The sequence below is a fragment of the Bos javanicus genome, chromosome 15 (assembly GCF_032452875.1).
Source record: "Bos javanicus breed banteng chromosome 15, ARS-OSU_banteng_1.0, whole genome shotgun sequence".
NCBI lineage: Eukaryota > Metazoa > Chordata > Mammalia > Artiodactyla > Bovidae > Bos > Bos javanicus.
In genome coordinates this window covers 361,508-377,821 of record NC_083882.1, presented here as the reverse complement: position 1 = coordinate 377,821, position 16,314 = coordinate 361,508, and the positions used below count along the sequence as shown (strand labels likewise).

General features: G+C 37.2%; 1 pseudogene; it reads left to right on the top strand.

The window, feature by feature from the left end:
- The first annotated feature begins 12,991 nt into the window (after positions 1-12,991).
- Positions 12,992-14,151, top strand: LOC133261144 (olfactory receptor 5M5-like; annotated as a pseudogene).
- Positions 14,152-16,314: the final 2,163 nt, after the last annotated feature.

Here is a 16,314-nt window from a genome sequence, read left to right as displayed (position 1 = left end):
CCTCCCCGCAGCGCGACTGAACAAGTGAGTCTAAAAAAAAAAAAAAAAAAGTGTCCTCCACCATCCCCTTTGTGTCAGGGCAGAAACCAGACACTGAAGAGACCAACAAACAGAAGAAGTTATAACAGAAGGAAACGCCTTGGAAGCTACAGGCAATAGATTAAAACCCTGTGGTTACTACGGACTACATAGGAAGGGGCCTATAGATCTTGAGAAATATAAGTCGGACCAAGGAACTAGCCAAAAATGAACTGAACCCACAATACTCACAACAAAACCGAAGAAAGTCCTAGATATATTTTTACTATTTTTTACCACCATTCTTTCTTTTTTTTTTTTTTAATTTTAAGTCCTCTATTGTTCCCTTAATTTTCACTTTTATAACCTATTACTTTGCAAAAAAAAAAAAAAAGACCCTATTTTTTTCTTCTTCAGCAAACTTCATATATATATTTCTTATAATTTTTTGACCTTGTGTTTTTTTCTTCTTCTTCTTCTTTTCTTTAACATTGTATTTTTGAAATTCCAAACTCTACTCTAGATTTTTAATTTTAGCTTTTTGGTATATATTATCAATTTTGTACCTATAGTCTTTTTTATGATTTCTGTGACTTTTTTTTTTCTTTTCTCTGTTTCTTTCTCTTCTTCTTTTATATAACACTGTATATCTGAAATTCCAAACTCTACTCTAGATTTTTAATTTATGTTTTTTGGTATTTGATATAAATTTTGTACCTGTATTTTCTTTATAATTTTTGTGACATTGTTTGTTTTTGTTTGTTTGTTTTTTCTCTCTTTCTTTTCCTTCTTTTCTTTAACATCGTATTTTTGAAATTCCAAACTCTACTCTAGATTTTTAATTTTTGCTTTTATGTTATGTATCTGTTACCAATTTTGTACCTTTAAGAACCCAATCTTCAGGACCCATTTTTCACTAGGGAGCGAGATTACTGGCTTGACTGCTCTCTCTCCCTTTGGACTCTCCTTTTTCTCCACCAGGTCACCTGTGTCTCCTCCCTAACCCCTCTCTACTCTACCCAACTCTGTAAATTTCTGTGTGTTCCAGACGGTGGAGAACACTTAGGGAACTGATTACTGGCTGGATGTGTCTCTCTCCTTTTCATTCCCCCCTTTTTATCCTTCTGGCCACCTCTGTCACCTTCCTCCTTCTTCTCTTCTCTGTATAACTCTGTGAACATCTCTGAGTGGTCCAGTTGTGGAGTGCACATAAGGAAGTGACTACTGGCTAGCCCACTCTCTCCACTACTGATTCCACCTCATCTCATTTGGGTCACCTCTAACTCCCTCCTCCCTCTTCTCTTCTCCATGTAACGCTGTGAACCTCTCTGAGTGACCCTCACAGTAGAGAAACTTTTCATCTTTAACATAGATGTTTTATTAATGGTGCTGTATGGAAGGAGAAGTTTTGAAACTACTGTAAAAATAAGACCAATAACTGGAAGCAGGAGGCTTAAGTCCAAACCCTGACTCCAGGGAACTCCTGACTCCAAGGAACATTAATTGACAGGAGCTCATCAAATGCCTCCATACGGACACTGAAACCAAGCACCACACAAGGGCCAACAAGTTCCAGGGCAAGACATACCAAGCAAATTCTCCAGCAACAAAGGAACACAGCCCTGAGCTTCAAGATACAGGCTGCCCAAAGTCACCCCAAAACCATAGACATCTCATAACTCATTACTGGACATTTCATTGCACTCCAGAGAGAAGAAATACAGCTCCACTCACCAGAATACTGACACAAGCTTCCCTAACCAGGAAACCTTGACAAGCCACCTATACAAACCCACACACAACGAGGAAACGCCACAATAAAGAGAACTCCACAGAATACAGAAAGGACACCCCAAACGCAGCAATTTAAACAAGATGAAGAGACAGAGGAATACCCAGCAGATAAAGGAACAGGATAAATGCCCACCAAACCAAACAAAAGAGGAAGAGATAGGGAATCTACCAGATAAAGAATTCTGAATAATGATAGTGAAATTGATCCAAAATCTTGAAATTAAAATGGAATCACAGATAAATAGCCTGGAGACAAGGATTGAGAAGATGCAAGAAAGGTTTAACAAGGACCTAGAAGAAATAAAAAAGAGTCAATATATAATGAATAATCCAATAAATGAAATTAAAAACACTCTGGAGGCAACAAATAGTAGAATAACAGAGGCAGAAGATAGGATTAGTGAATTAGAAGATAGAATGGTAGAAATAAATGAATCAGAGAGGATAAAAGAAAAACAAATTAAAAGAAATGAGGACAATCTCAGAGACCTCCAGGACAATATTAAACACTACAACATTCGAATCATAGGGGTCCCAGAAGAAGAAGACAAAAAGAAAGACCATGAGAAAATACTTGAGGAGATAATAGTTGAAAACTTCCCTAAAATGGGGAAGGAAATAATCACCCAAGTCCAAGAAACCCAGAGAGTCCCAAACAGGATAAACCCAAGGAGAAACACCCCAAGACACATATTAATCAAATTAACAAAGATCAAACACAAAGAACAAATATTAAAAGCAGCAAGGGAAAAACAACAAATAACACACAAGGGAATTCCCATAAGGATAACAGCTTATCTTTCAATAGAAACTCTTCAAGCCAGGAGGGAATGGCAAGACATACTTAAAATGATGAAAGAAAATAACCTACAGCCCAGATTATTGTACCCAGCAAGGATCTCATTCAAGTATGAAGGAGAAATCAAAAGCTTTTCAGACAAGCAAAAGCTGAGAGAATTCTGCACCACCAAACCAGCTCTCCAACAAATACTAAAGGATATTCTCTAGACAGGAAACACAAAAATGGTGTATAAATTCGAACCCAAAACAATAAAGTAAATGGCAATGGGATCATACTTATCAGTAATTACCTTAAACGTAAATGGGTTGAATGCCCCAACCAAAAGACAAAGACTGACTGAATGGATAAAAAAACAAGACCCCTACATATGTTGTCTACAAGAGACCCACCTCAAAACAGGGGACACATACAGACTGAAAGTGAAGGGCTGGAAAAAGGTTTTCCATGCAAATAGGGACCAAAAGAAAGCAGGAGTAGCAATACTCATATCAGATAAAATAGACTTTAAAACAAAGGCTATGAAAAGAGACAAAGAAGGTCATTACATAATGATCAAAGGATCAATCCAAGAAGAAGATATAACAATTATAAATATATATGCACCCAACACCGGAACACCGCAGTATGTAAGACAAATGCTAACAAGTATGAAAGGAGAAATTAACAATAACACAATAATAGTGGGAGACTTTAATACCCCACTCACACCTATGGATAGATCAACTAAACAGAAAATTAACAAGGAAACACAAACTTTAAACAATACAATAGGCCACTTAGACCTAATTGATATCTATAGGACATTTCATCCCAAAACAATGAATTTCACCTTTTTCTCAAGTACATATGGAACCTTCTCCAGGATAGATCACATCCTGGGCCATAAAGCTAGCCTTGGTAAATTCAAAAAAATAGAAATCATTCCAAGCATCTTTTCTGACAACAATGCAGTAAGATTAGATCTCAATTACAGGAGAAAAACTATTAAAAATTCCAACATATGGAGGCTGAACAACACGCTGCTGAATAACCAACAAATCACAGAAGAAATCAAAAAAGAAATCAAAATTTGCATAGAAACGAATAAAAATGAAAACACAACAACCCAAAACCTGTGGGACACGGTAAAAGCAGTCCTAAGGGGAAAGTTCATAGCAATACAGGCACACCTCAAGAAACAAGAAAAAAGTCAAATAAATAACCTAATTCTACACCTAAAGCAACTAGAAAAGGAAGAAATGAAGAACCCCAGGGTTAGTAGAAGGAAAGAAATCTTAAAAATTAGAGCAGAAATAAATGCAAAAGAAACAAAAGAGACCATAGCAAAAATCAACGAAACCAAAAGCTGGTTCTTTGAAAGGATAAATAAAATTGACAAACCATTAGCCAGACTCATCAAGAAACAAAGGGAGAAAAATCAAATCAATAAAATTAGAAACGAAAATGGAGAGATCACAACAGACAACACAGAAATACAAAGGATCATAAGAGACTACTATCAACAATTATATGCCAATAAAATGGACAATGTGGAAGAAATGGACAAATTCTTAGAAAAGTACAACTTTCTAAAACTGGACCAGGAAGAAATAGAAAATCTTAACAGACCCATCACAAGCACAGAAAATGAAACTGTAATGAAAAAATCTTCCAGCAAACAAAAGCCCAGGTCCAGACGGCTTCACAGCTGAATTCTACCAAAAATTTAGAGAAGAGCTAACACCTATCCTGCTCAAATTCTTCCAGAAAATTGCAGAGGAAGGTAAACTTCCAAACTCATTCTATGAGGCCACCATCACCCTAATACCAAAACCTGACAAAGACCCCACAAAAAAAGAAAACTACAGGTCAATATCACTGATGAACATAGATGCAAAAATCCTTAACAAAATTCTAGCAATCAGAATCCAACAACACATTAAAAAGATCATACACCAAGAAAATGAAGCAACTGACAAACAACTAATCTAAAAAATATACAAGCAACTCCTCCAGCTCAACTCCAGAAAAATAAATGACCCAATCAAAAAATGGGCCAAAGAACTAAATAGACATTTCTCCAAAGAAGACGTACAGATGGCTAACAAACACATGAAAAGATGCTCAACATCACTCATTATCAGAGAAATGCAAATCAAAACCACTATGAGGTACCATTTCATGCCAGTCAGAATGGCTGCGATCCAAAAGTCTACAAATAATAAATGCTGGAGAGGATGTGGAGAAAAGGGAACCCTCTTACACTGTTGGTGGGAATGCAAACTAGTACAGCCACTATGGAGAACAGTGTGGAGATTCCTTAAAAAACGGGAAATAGAACTGCCTTATGATCCAGCAGTCCCACTGCTGGGCATACACACTGAGGAAACCAGAAGGGAAAGAGACACGTGTACCCCAATGTTCATCGCAGCACTGTTTATAATAGCCAGGACATGGAAGTAACCTAGATGCCCATCAGCAGATGAATGGATAAGAAAGCTGTGGTACATATACACAATGGAGTATTACTCAGCCATTAAAAAGAATACATTTGAATCAGTTCTAACGAGGTGGATGATACTGGAACCTATTATACAGAGTGAAGTAAGCCAGAAGGAAAAACACCAATACAGTATACTAACGCATATATATGGAATTTAGAAAGATGGTAACAATAACCCGGTGTACGAGACAGCAAAAGAGACACTGATGTATAGAACAGTCTTATGGACTCTGTGGGAGAGGGAGAGGGTGGGAAGATTTGGGAGAATGACATTGAAACATGTAAAATATCATGTAAGAAACGAGCTGCCAGTCCAGGTTCGATGCACAATACTGGATGCTTGGGGCTAGTGCACTGGGATGACCCAGTGGGATGGTATGGGGAGGGAGGAGGGAGGAGGGTCCAAAATGGGGAACACATGTATACCTGTGGCGGATTCATTTTGATATTTGGCAAAACTAATACAATTATGTAAAGTTTAAAAATAAAATAAAATTAAAAAAAAAAAAGATTGCCCAGAGAAATAACAATACCCTCAGATATGCAGGTGACACCACCCTTATGGCAGAAGGCAAATAGAAACTGAAGACCTTCTTGATGAAGGTTAAATAGAAGAGTGAAAAAACTGGCTTAAAACTCATATTCCAAAAGCTAAGATCATGTCGTCAGGTCCCATCACTTCATAGTAAATAGATGGGGAAAAAATAGAAACAATGACAGATTTTATTTTCTTGGGCTCCAAAACCACTGTTGATAGTGACTGTAGCATGAAATTAAAAGATCCTTGCTCCTTGGAAGAAACGATTTTACAAACCTAGACAACGCATTAAAAAGCAGCAACATCACTTTGTCAACAAAGATCCATATTGACAATGTTATGGTTTTCTCAGTAGTCATTTACGGATGTTTGAGCTAGACCATAAAGAAGACTGAGTGCTGAAGAACTGATGTTTTTGAATTGTGGTGCTAGAGAATACTTTTGAAGAGTCCCTTGGACAGCCAGGACATCAAACCAGTCAATCCTAAAAGAAATGAATCTTGGATATTCATTGGAAGGACTGATGTTGAAGCTGAAGGTCCAAAACTTCGGTCATCTGATACGAAGACCCTGATGTTGGTAAAGATTGAGGGCAGGAAGAGAAGGGGGTGGAAAAGGATAAGATGGTTGGATGACATAGTGGACTCAATGGACATGAGTGAGCAAACTCAGGGAGATATTGAAGGACAGGGAAGCCTGGCATGCTGCAGTCCATGGAGTCACAGACTCAGACATGAATGAGTGACTGAACAACAACAAATGTTTATATATGTATAAATTTTATGTTATGTTATTCTATTATCTTTATTGGCTGAACCATTCTTTAAAATCTGTAGTGCTTTGAAATTTTGGCTCAGATGGTAAATGCGGGAGACCCAGGTTTGATCCCTGGGTCGGGAAGATTCCCTGGAGAAGGAAATGACAACCCACTCCAGTACTTTTGCCTAGAAAATCCCATGGAAGGAGGAGCTTGGTGCAGGCCACTGTCCATGGGGTCGCAAAGAGTTGGCACAACTGAGCAACTTCACTTTCTTTACATGTGATTTTATATATTCTCATAACAACTCATTTTTTTTCCTAATGCTGTATTGCATTCCCCTGCTTCCCTCTCCCACCGATAACCACTAGTTTGTCTATATCTGTGCCTCTGGTTCTTTTTTGTTTACTTCACAATATTGTTGTATTTTTTTATATTCCACCTATATGTGATATCATACATCATTTCTTTTTGTCTCTTTCTGCCTTATTTTAGTAGTTTAATGTCCTCCAAGTACATCTATGCTGCCACAAACAGCAAAACTGCATTCACATACAGTAGGTCCTTTACATATGAGCTTTCAAGTTGTGAACTTTCAAAGGTGTGAGTGTGTGTTCACATGTCAAATCACATCAGTTAGTTCACATGTCTAGCCTACTTTATGTGCGTGCATCCTCTACCACTAACTGTTTGTGTGTGCTCTTCTGTACCATACTGCAGAGTACACTGGTACAGTACCTTTATTTCAAGTCAAACACATCTGGAAGCAACTGTAAACACACTGTGATGTGAAGTACACTTCAGATACTCTCCACTTATGCCTACTTACTTACAGGTGATTGGTAACAATGTCCCATCTCAGTCAGACACGCTGCGTGGTCTTGGCTCTGGAAAGGGGAGAAGGGAGCAATAGTTATCTCACAGCTTTGCTGTGCCTGGGTGATTCCAGTTGTCAAAAAAAAGGGGGACAGAGAAGCACCTCTAAGACACATTCTCAAATTCAATTTTATCTGTGATAATCCCAGTAATGTTAATCTCTGATTTTTGTGTTTAGTCTGCAAGTGACCCATGATCCAGAAGGATGGTGATTCAATGACCCTTTTAGCATCCAGCAATATTGAAGCCAGAAATGCATATTCTACTGCAGCATTTATTGAATAACTATCATGTGACACCCTGGTATAAGTAAGGGATGAGAAACAAAATTTTACTCAGATGTTTTAACTAAAGATAATTTAATGGACCAAATTTATAAAGACAATGCAGTCAGAGTTAAAGAAATCAGTCCAAGAAATTGAAGTATCTGTGGCTAGGTTTAGAATGCAAGTTTAGTCCCAGACCTGAAGAGGCCAACACAAGAACTACTGTGAGGAGTACAGTGAAACTATATCCAGGAAGAATGTCCCAGTCCACCTCAGCAGGAATTTTCTTTGGAAAGATGCAGCCACCGTAGCACTTCATTATGAAACTGGGAGAAAAATGGAAAAGAAATTTGGATATTTTTCTCTTACTCTCACCTGTGTTATGCTCTTGATTTCTCCCATTGGCCAAACTCAAAACTAGTTACCCTAGGTGCTCTATTGATGGACTCTAAGGATTAAACTATGAGTGAACAACAACAAAAAAATTGTAGAGAAAAAAGACAATAGATCTAGATGGGCTAGACTGATAGAGGAAGAATCAGCAGCACATTTATATTATGTCTACCCACAGTGTTCCCATTGTTATGTGTTTATTACTATAACTACCTAAAATATAAAAAACAAGGATCAGAATCAGGAAATAAGTAGTCCAAATGCAACAAAAGTTGTCTGATCATCTGATGGTTTACCTATATCATGAACTCTTTCATCTTGTTTCTTGTAAACAGGAGAACTTAATGTGTTCCCCAAGTCAAGTCTCAAAATATCAAGATATTTAGGCATAAGTTAAAACAAATAATGGATCCCATTGCTTCACCAGTTCAGGAGATTTTATTCCCTGATGATACTGGGGAGTGGCAAGAAGTTATGTCCTCAATGGACTTAAGATTATTAAAAGAGTAAAAAACTTGTTTACAGTCTAAATGATTTTATGTAAGAAATAACTGAACCCTGGGGAGTTGGCTCCTCTGTGACAATAATGGCAACTCCTTAGGTTTTCCACTTCCATGCTGTCCCTGGGAAATCACTTTTCTTTCACAGGTAGGACTGGTTATTATTAAAATATTTTAGAATCTAAAAATAAATATTTTAATCAAAAGAATAAAGTCATGGCCTGAAGCCTATTCTCATAAAATAACAATTTTTTTAAACAATTCTTAAATGAATTTTAATAAAATTTCTACATTAAAGTAGGAAAGAACAGTACATATTTAGAATAAATGCAATGGAAGAAACATCCTTCACTGAATATTGCATGGAAATCATTATTATTTTATAAGCTAGGCAAAGTTCTTTTAAAAGTTATTTTTCTTCTTTTTCTCTATAACGGAGGTAAAAGAAGAATTAACTGTGCCTAGATCATCACTAAGTAATTACTTCTTATTGAGTACTTTCTGCTATGAAGATGAAAAAAAAAAAAAAAGTGAAAGGGTTAGTCCTTCAGCCATGTTTAACCCTTTGCTACCCCATGGACTGTAACCCACTGGACTCCTCTGTCTATGAAACTCTCCAGGCAAGAATACTGGAGTGGGTAGCCACTCCTTTCTCCAAAGGATCTTCCCAACTCAGGAATTGAACCGGGGTCTCCTGCATTGCAGGCAGATTCTTTACCATCTGAACTACCAGGGAAGTCCCCTTTCTGCTATCCTGCCCTTCTAATTGCTAACTTTCACCTGATGAAGGTGATGTGCTCCCCGCAAAGAAAAGGATGTCATAAACACATGCATCAAATATAAGACACAATTCAGTTTGTGAAATGCTAACAGTTCAGTTCAGTCGCTCTGTCATGTCAGACTCTTTGAGACCCCATGGACTGCAGCATGCCAGCCTCCCTGTCCATCACCAACTCCCAGAGTCTACTCAAACTCATGTCCATTGAGTAGGTGATGCCATCTCCATCAGTGCCATTTCGGTCAGTAAAATGCTATAATGTAACTCAAATTCAGGTATTGCTTCTAAATACCGGCCATTTCTTTCACTTCTCTCTGAGTTTTTCTTGTGCAATCTTGTAAGATACTGTGTTCTGTTTTTGAAAAGAAAGATCATGACCATAAAATACTCAGGTAAATGAAATGGAATGTTCATTGCTTGCACTGTCTCATTTTTGCACAGTGAAAATTGAATGGAGATGTTAATTATTTGGAGTTTAGGTTGTTCAGTTCAGTTCAGTCACTCAGTTGTGTCTGACTCTTTGCAACCCCATGAATCACAGCATGCCAGGCCTCCCTGTCCATCACCAACTCCCAGAGTTCACTCAGACTCACGTCCATCGAGTATGTGATGCCATCCAGCCATCTCCTCCTCTGTCGTCCCCATCTCCTCCTCTGTCGTCCCCTTCTCCTCCTGACCTCAATCCCTCCCAGCATCAGTCTTTTTCAATGAGTAAACTCTTTACATGAGGTGGCCAAAGTACTGGAGTTTCAGCTTTAGCATCATTCCTTCCAAAGAAATTCCAGGGCTGATCTCCTTCAGAATGGACTGGTTGGATCTCCTTGCAGTCCAAGGGACACTCAAGAGTCTTCTCCAACACCACAGTTCAAAGGCATCAATTCTTTGGTGCTCAGCCTTCTTCACAGTCCAACTCTCACATCCATACATGACCACTGGAACAACCATAGCCTTGACTGGATGGGCCTTTGTTGGCAAAGTAATGTCTCTGCTTTTCAATATGCTATTTAGGTCGGTCATAATTTTCCTTCCAAGGTGTAAGCGTCTTTTAATTTCATGGCTGCAATCACTGTCTGCAGTGATTTTGGAGCCCCCCAAAATAAAGTCTGACACTGTTTCCCCATCTATTTCCCATGAAGTGATGGGACCGGATGCCATGATCTTTGTTTTCTGAATGTTGAGCTTTAAGCCAACTTTTTCACTCTCCACTTTCACTTTCATCAAGAGGCTTTTTAGTTCCTCTTCACTTTGTGCCATAAGGGTGGTGTCATCTGCATATCTGAGGTTATTGATATTTCTCCCGGCAATCTTGATTCCAGCTTGTGCTTCTTCCAGCCCAGCGTTTCTCATGATGTACTCTGCATAGAAGTTAAATAAGCAGGGTGACAATATACAGCCTTGATGTACTCCTTTTCCTATTTAGAACTAGTCTGTTGTTCCATGTCCAGTTCTAACTGTTGCTTAGGATTCAATAAATACATATTAAAGACACAATCCTTACCCTAAAGTATGTTTACTTATTACAAGAAAAGCTATAATCTTCAGTTCAGTTCCATTGCTCAGTCATGTCCAACACTTTGCAACCCCATGGTCTGCAACACAGTAGACCTCCCTGTCCATCACCAACTCCCAGAAATGACTCAAACACATGTCCATCAAGTCAGTGATGCCATCCAACCATCTCTTTCTCTGTCATCCCCTTCTCCTCTGGCCTTCAATCTTTCCCCAAATCAGGGTCTTTTCAAATGAGTCAGTTCTTTGCATCAGCTGGCCAAAGTATTGGAGCTTCAGTTTCAGCATCATTCCTTCCAACTAACTGTAATCTTAGGAACTTATAAAAAGAAAACCAAATGATTGTGATCTTAATTGATTTAGATGACTTCTCTTTCATTTTATGACCCTGGTCAATAAGTTCACATATCTCAAGAGGATAATGAAGTAGTGTAAATTGCAAAAAAGCAAGCGTGGTTCATTTACAAAGTGATTTAAATGTGACCCATGCCCATTCTTGGCACTGTAGCTACTAATAAGTGTCATTATAACAATGACATACCTGGTTATGTGCTATTGAAAGAAAGTGTAGATTTTTCTAGCATGGCGTTCATGATCTCCCTTATCATGCACAAATGTTGAGAAATGCACTTTATGATTTTTTTACATACTTTCTCAACTTTATGTGTAATATAATTATTCTTATCAGTGTTTCCTTTTACATGCTTTAAATAACTTAGAATTCTTGTTGTTGAGTATATCTTTATTCCCTACAAGAGTTAAAATGAGGTAGTTACAATAAAATCATTACAGTTTGGGGATGTGTCTGTCAGTCAGTCATCTTAGAAAAATTGTCTCTTCTCCTAAGAGGAAACTTTTCATACATTGCTTTCCCCCAATAACACATTTAATGCATTATTACCATCGAGACCAGCTCAACAAGCAAGGTTTCTGAAAGCATGATACCATGAGAGAATGAGAAAGAGACACAAGAATTCAGAGAAAAGAGAGGATCAGGAGACCAACACCGCTCCAAGGTGAAGATGTCGATAATGAATCCAAGCCAGCTTTATTATACTTTATTATAACTTTATTATACTTTTTATATGAATGAAAGAATATGCGGGGAGTTAAACTATAACTCATGCGGCCTTCAGGGCCAAAGAACAAAATGATCATTAACCATTGAGTAATTAGGAAACAGTAATCAATAACAAATCAGTAACTAAGACTAATATTCTTATATATAGAGTTTCCTCCAAATACATAAAACATGTGACTCTGAGAAGCCAGTTGAGAAACAGTCTGGGGTCGGTTTTCTGACCCCAGGATCATATCTTGTTTTCAAGATTATGAGTTGTTTCCTCTGGACTTGTTCCAAGAGTCTCATGCCTTATAGTATCCAGTTTATCAATAATTATAAATTTCTTTTGTGGCCCTTGCTGGGGCCTGCTTTTCTTTTATTCTTCCTGTCTCTTACAATTACATCTCCAACAATGTGTTTAATACATTTAATACATTATTGCTCCCCAAATAATATGTTTAATACATTATTGCTCTTTCATTTAATAGTTACCATGTATATATATATATAAATATATACATATTGCTTATGTACTAATTGCTTACATGATTTTGCAAAAAAAAAAAAACTGGTTTATTTTGTACCCTAGGAACCAATTTTGCCCTCAATAATTGACTGTAATATAGAAAGACAAGGATATCTTGAGATGTCTTAAAAGTTAAGTAAGATTTGGTGAGGGCCACCAGAGATAGGCAAGAGTGGATAAAATGAACATACATCGCAACGTGAGGGGCTATCTTTAAAATGACCTTGAGGTTAGAGTGGCAGATTAGAAGACAGACACTGCTTCTATAAAGATATATCTATTCCACTTACTTAAGCCCAATCAGCTGTGAAAAAATGAGTTTCAATTACTGATGCTTTAGACACCACATCAAAATTATAGTAAAAACAAAGGAACATAATTTCAAAGAGAAACAATATTTAAAGGAATTACCAGTGGTCAATTCATGCTAACGTTTTCTAGAAAAGATAAAAGCTTTTCAACTATTAAAAGAATAGCAGAGTAGCATTTTAAAATACGATTGCCTTTATGTAAAGAGACTGTATTAAGTTAGATATCGAAAATACATAGTTCATGCTTACTAGCTTATTTCGGTCTTTAAAGTACTTTCTGATGTGGCCCATTTATAAATTTTTTACTGAATTTGTTACGTTATTAGTATAGTTTTATGTTTTGGTTTTATGGCCACGAGGCATCTGGGATCTTAGCTGTCTAACTGGGAACCAAACACACATGCACCACATTAGAAGGTGATGTTTTAACCACTGGATTGCCAGGGAAGTCCCCTATGTTATTTCTTTATACCACATGTATTTACGAGTTTGAAAGGAATAGGCCTCAGATGACATGATGTCAGTAGTGGAAAAATGATGAAGGACCAATTCATTTTAATTTCCTTTACTTTAGACATCACTGGAAGCTGAACAAACACAATGTTAAAGGAAAACTACACAGAAGTGACTGAGTTTATCCTCCTGGGACTGACAGATTGAGCTGATTTGCAGCCTGTCCATTTTATGGTCTTCTTAGTCATCTACCTGATCACAGTCATTGGTAATGTGGACATGATTTTGTTAATCAGAACTGACTCAAAGCTTCAGACTTCAATGTATTTCTTCTTCAGCCACGTCTCCTTTGTAGATCTCTGTTATGCCAGCACTGTTGCTCCTCAGATGCTGGTCAATCTCTTAACAAAGAGAAAAAATATTTCCTTCCTTGGTCGTGTCATACAATTTCACTTTTTAATTGCCCTGGTGATCACAGATTATTATATTTTGGCAGTGATGGCTTATGATCGCTACATGGCCATCTGCAAACCCTTGTTATATGCCAGCAAGATGTCCCGAGGTGTCTGCCTCTCTCTCGTAGCTGCTGCTTATATTTATGGTTTTGAAAATGATCTTGCCCAGACCATCCTGATGCTCCGTTTCTCCTTCTGTGGACCCAATGAAATCAACCACTTTTACTGTGCGGACCCATCTCTCGTAGTCCTGGCCTGCTCAGATACTTATGTCAAAGAGACTGCCATGTTTGTAGTTGCTGGTTTCAACCTCATGTGTTCTCTCACCATCATCCTCATTGCCTACATTTTCATCTTTACAACCATTCTGCGTATCCATTCTGCAGAAGGGAAGCACAAGGCCTTCTCCACCTGTGGGTCTCACCTGACGGCTGTCACTGTATTTTATAGGACATTGTTCTGCATGCATCTGAGACCCCTTCTGAGACCTCTGTAGAACAGGGAAAAATTGAAGCTGTTTTTTATATCTTTATGAGTCTTATGCTAAATCCTTTGATCTACAGCCTTCAAAACAAAGATGTTAAAAGAGCATTAAGGCAAGTAATTCAAAGGAAATTGTTCAACAAATAGGGTAAATGTTTTGGTCACAGGTATTTAACATAGCTGTATTCTCTGAGCATTTATTAAACATTTTAAATTAAGTCATTTTTTGTAATTGGCCTATTATATTTATAAGAATTTATCAAATTATTAGCTTGTGTTGCCTTAGTTTATTTAAAATGAATACTGCACAGAAATTAAAATGTAAGACCAGACAAAATTATTATTGCTCTATAAAATTGATAAAGGACAGAAAATTATATTGGCAGTATTCAGAGGGATACATGTTATAAAAGGCAGAATTTCAAAAAAATGTTACACTTATGACAATTTGTTAGATTTTGGGAGTTTAAAATTTCCAAGTGATTTTCCAGAAATTTTCAACCATAGCCAGTGTGGTTTTGTTTATTTGTTTGTTTTTCCTTCATTCAAATTATGTATCAATGAAGATCTTTCAGAATATCATGCTGTTAATCTAAGGAGTATTTTTAGATCATAGAACTGGTCCAGTGAAATCCTCAAAAATTAGCACTTGAAGGAAATTCCAAATTTTCTTTGAAAGTTTTTTTTTTTTAATTTCTTTTATTTTTTTAAATCAATATGCAGCCATATCTTAAAATATTTAGCCATCTGTATGTCTTCTTTGGAGAAATGTCTATTTAGTTCTTTGGCCCATTTTTTGATTGGGTCGTTTATTTTTCTGGAGTTGAGCTGTAGGAGTTGCTTGTATATTTTTGAGATTAGTTGTTTGTCGGTTGCTTCATTTGCTATTATTTTCTCCCATTCTGAAGGCTGTCTTTTCACCTTGCTAATAGTTTCCTTTGATGTGCAGAAGCTTTTAAGGTTAATTAGGTCCCATTTGTTTACTTTTGCTTTTATTTCCAATATTCTGGGAGGTGGGTCATAGAGGATCCTGCTGTGATGTATGTCGGAGAGTGTTTTGCCTATGTTCTCCTCTAGGAGTTTTATAGTTTCTGGTCTTACATTTAGATCTTTAATCCATTTTGAGTTTATTTTTGTGTATGGTGTTAGAAAGTGGTCCAGTTTCATTCTTTTACAAGTGGTTGACCAGATTTCCCAGCACCACTTGTTAAAGAGATTGTCTTTAATCCATTGTATATTTTTGCCTCCTTTGTCAAAGATAAGGTGTCCATATGTGCGTGGATTTATCTCTGGGCTTTCTATTTTGTTCCATTGATCAATATTTCTGTCTTTGTGCCAGTACCATACTGTCTTGATAACTGTGGCTTTGTAGTAGAGCCTGAAGTCAGGTAGGTTGATTCCTCCAGTTCCATTCTTCTTTCTCAAGATCGCTTTGGCTATTTGAGGTTTTTTGTATTTCCATACAAACTGTGAAATTATTTGTTCTAGCTCTGTGAAGAATACTGTTGGTAGCTTGATAGGGATTGCGTTGAATCTATAAATTGCTTTGGGTAGTATACTCATTTTCACTATATTGATTCTTCCAATCCATGAACATGGTATATTTCTCCATCTATTCGTGTCCTCTTTGATTTCTTTCACCAGTGTTTTATAGTTTTCTATATATAGGTCTTTAGTTTCTTTAGGTAGATATATTCCTAAGTATTTTATTCTTTCCGTTGCAATGGTGAATGGAATTGTTTCCTTAATTTCTCTTTCTGTTTTCTCATTATTAGTGTATAGGAATGCAAGGGATTTCTGTGTGTTGATTTTATATCCTTCAACTTTACTATAGTCATTGATTATTTCTAGTAATTTTCTGGTGGAATCTTTAGGGTTTTCTATGTAGAGGATCATGTCATCTGCAAATAGTGAGAGTTTTACTTCCAACATCACTCATTATCAGAGAAATGCAAATCAAAACCACTATGAGGTACCATTTCACACCAGTCAGAATGGCTGCGATCCAAAAGTCTACAAATAATAAATGCTGGAGAGGGTGTGGAGAAAAGGGAACCCTCTTACACTGTTGGTGGGAATGCAAACTAGTACAGCCACTATGGAGAACAGTGTGGAGATTCCTTAAAAAACTGGAAATAGAACTGCCTTATGATCCAGCAACCCCACTGCTGGGCATACACACTGAGGAAACCAGAAGAGAAAGAGACACGTGTACCCCAATGTTCATCGCAGCACTGTTTATAATAGCCAGGACATGGAAGCAACCTAGACGTCCATCAGCAGATGAATGGATAAGAAAGCTGTGGTACA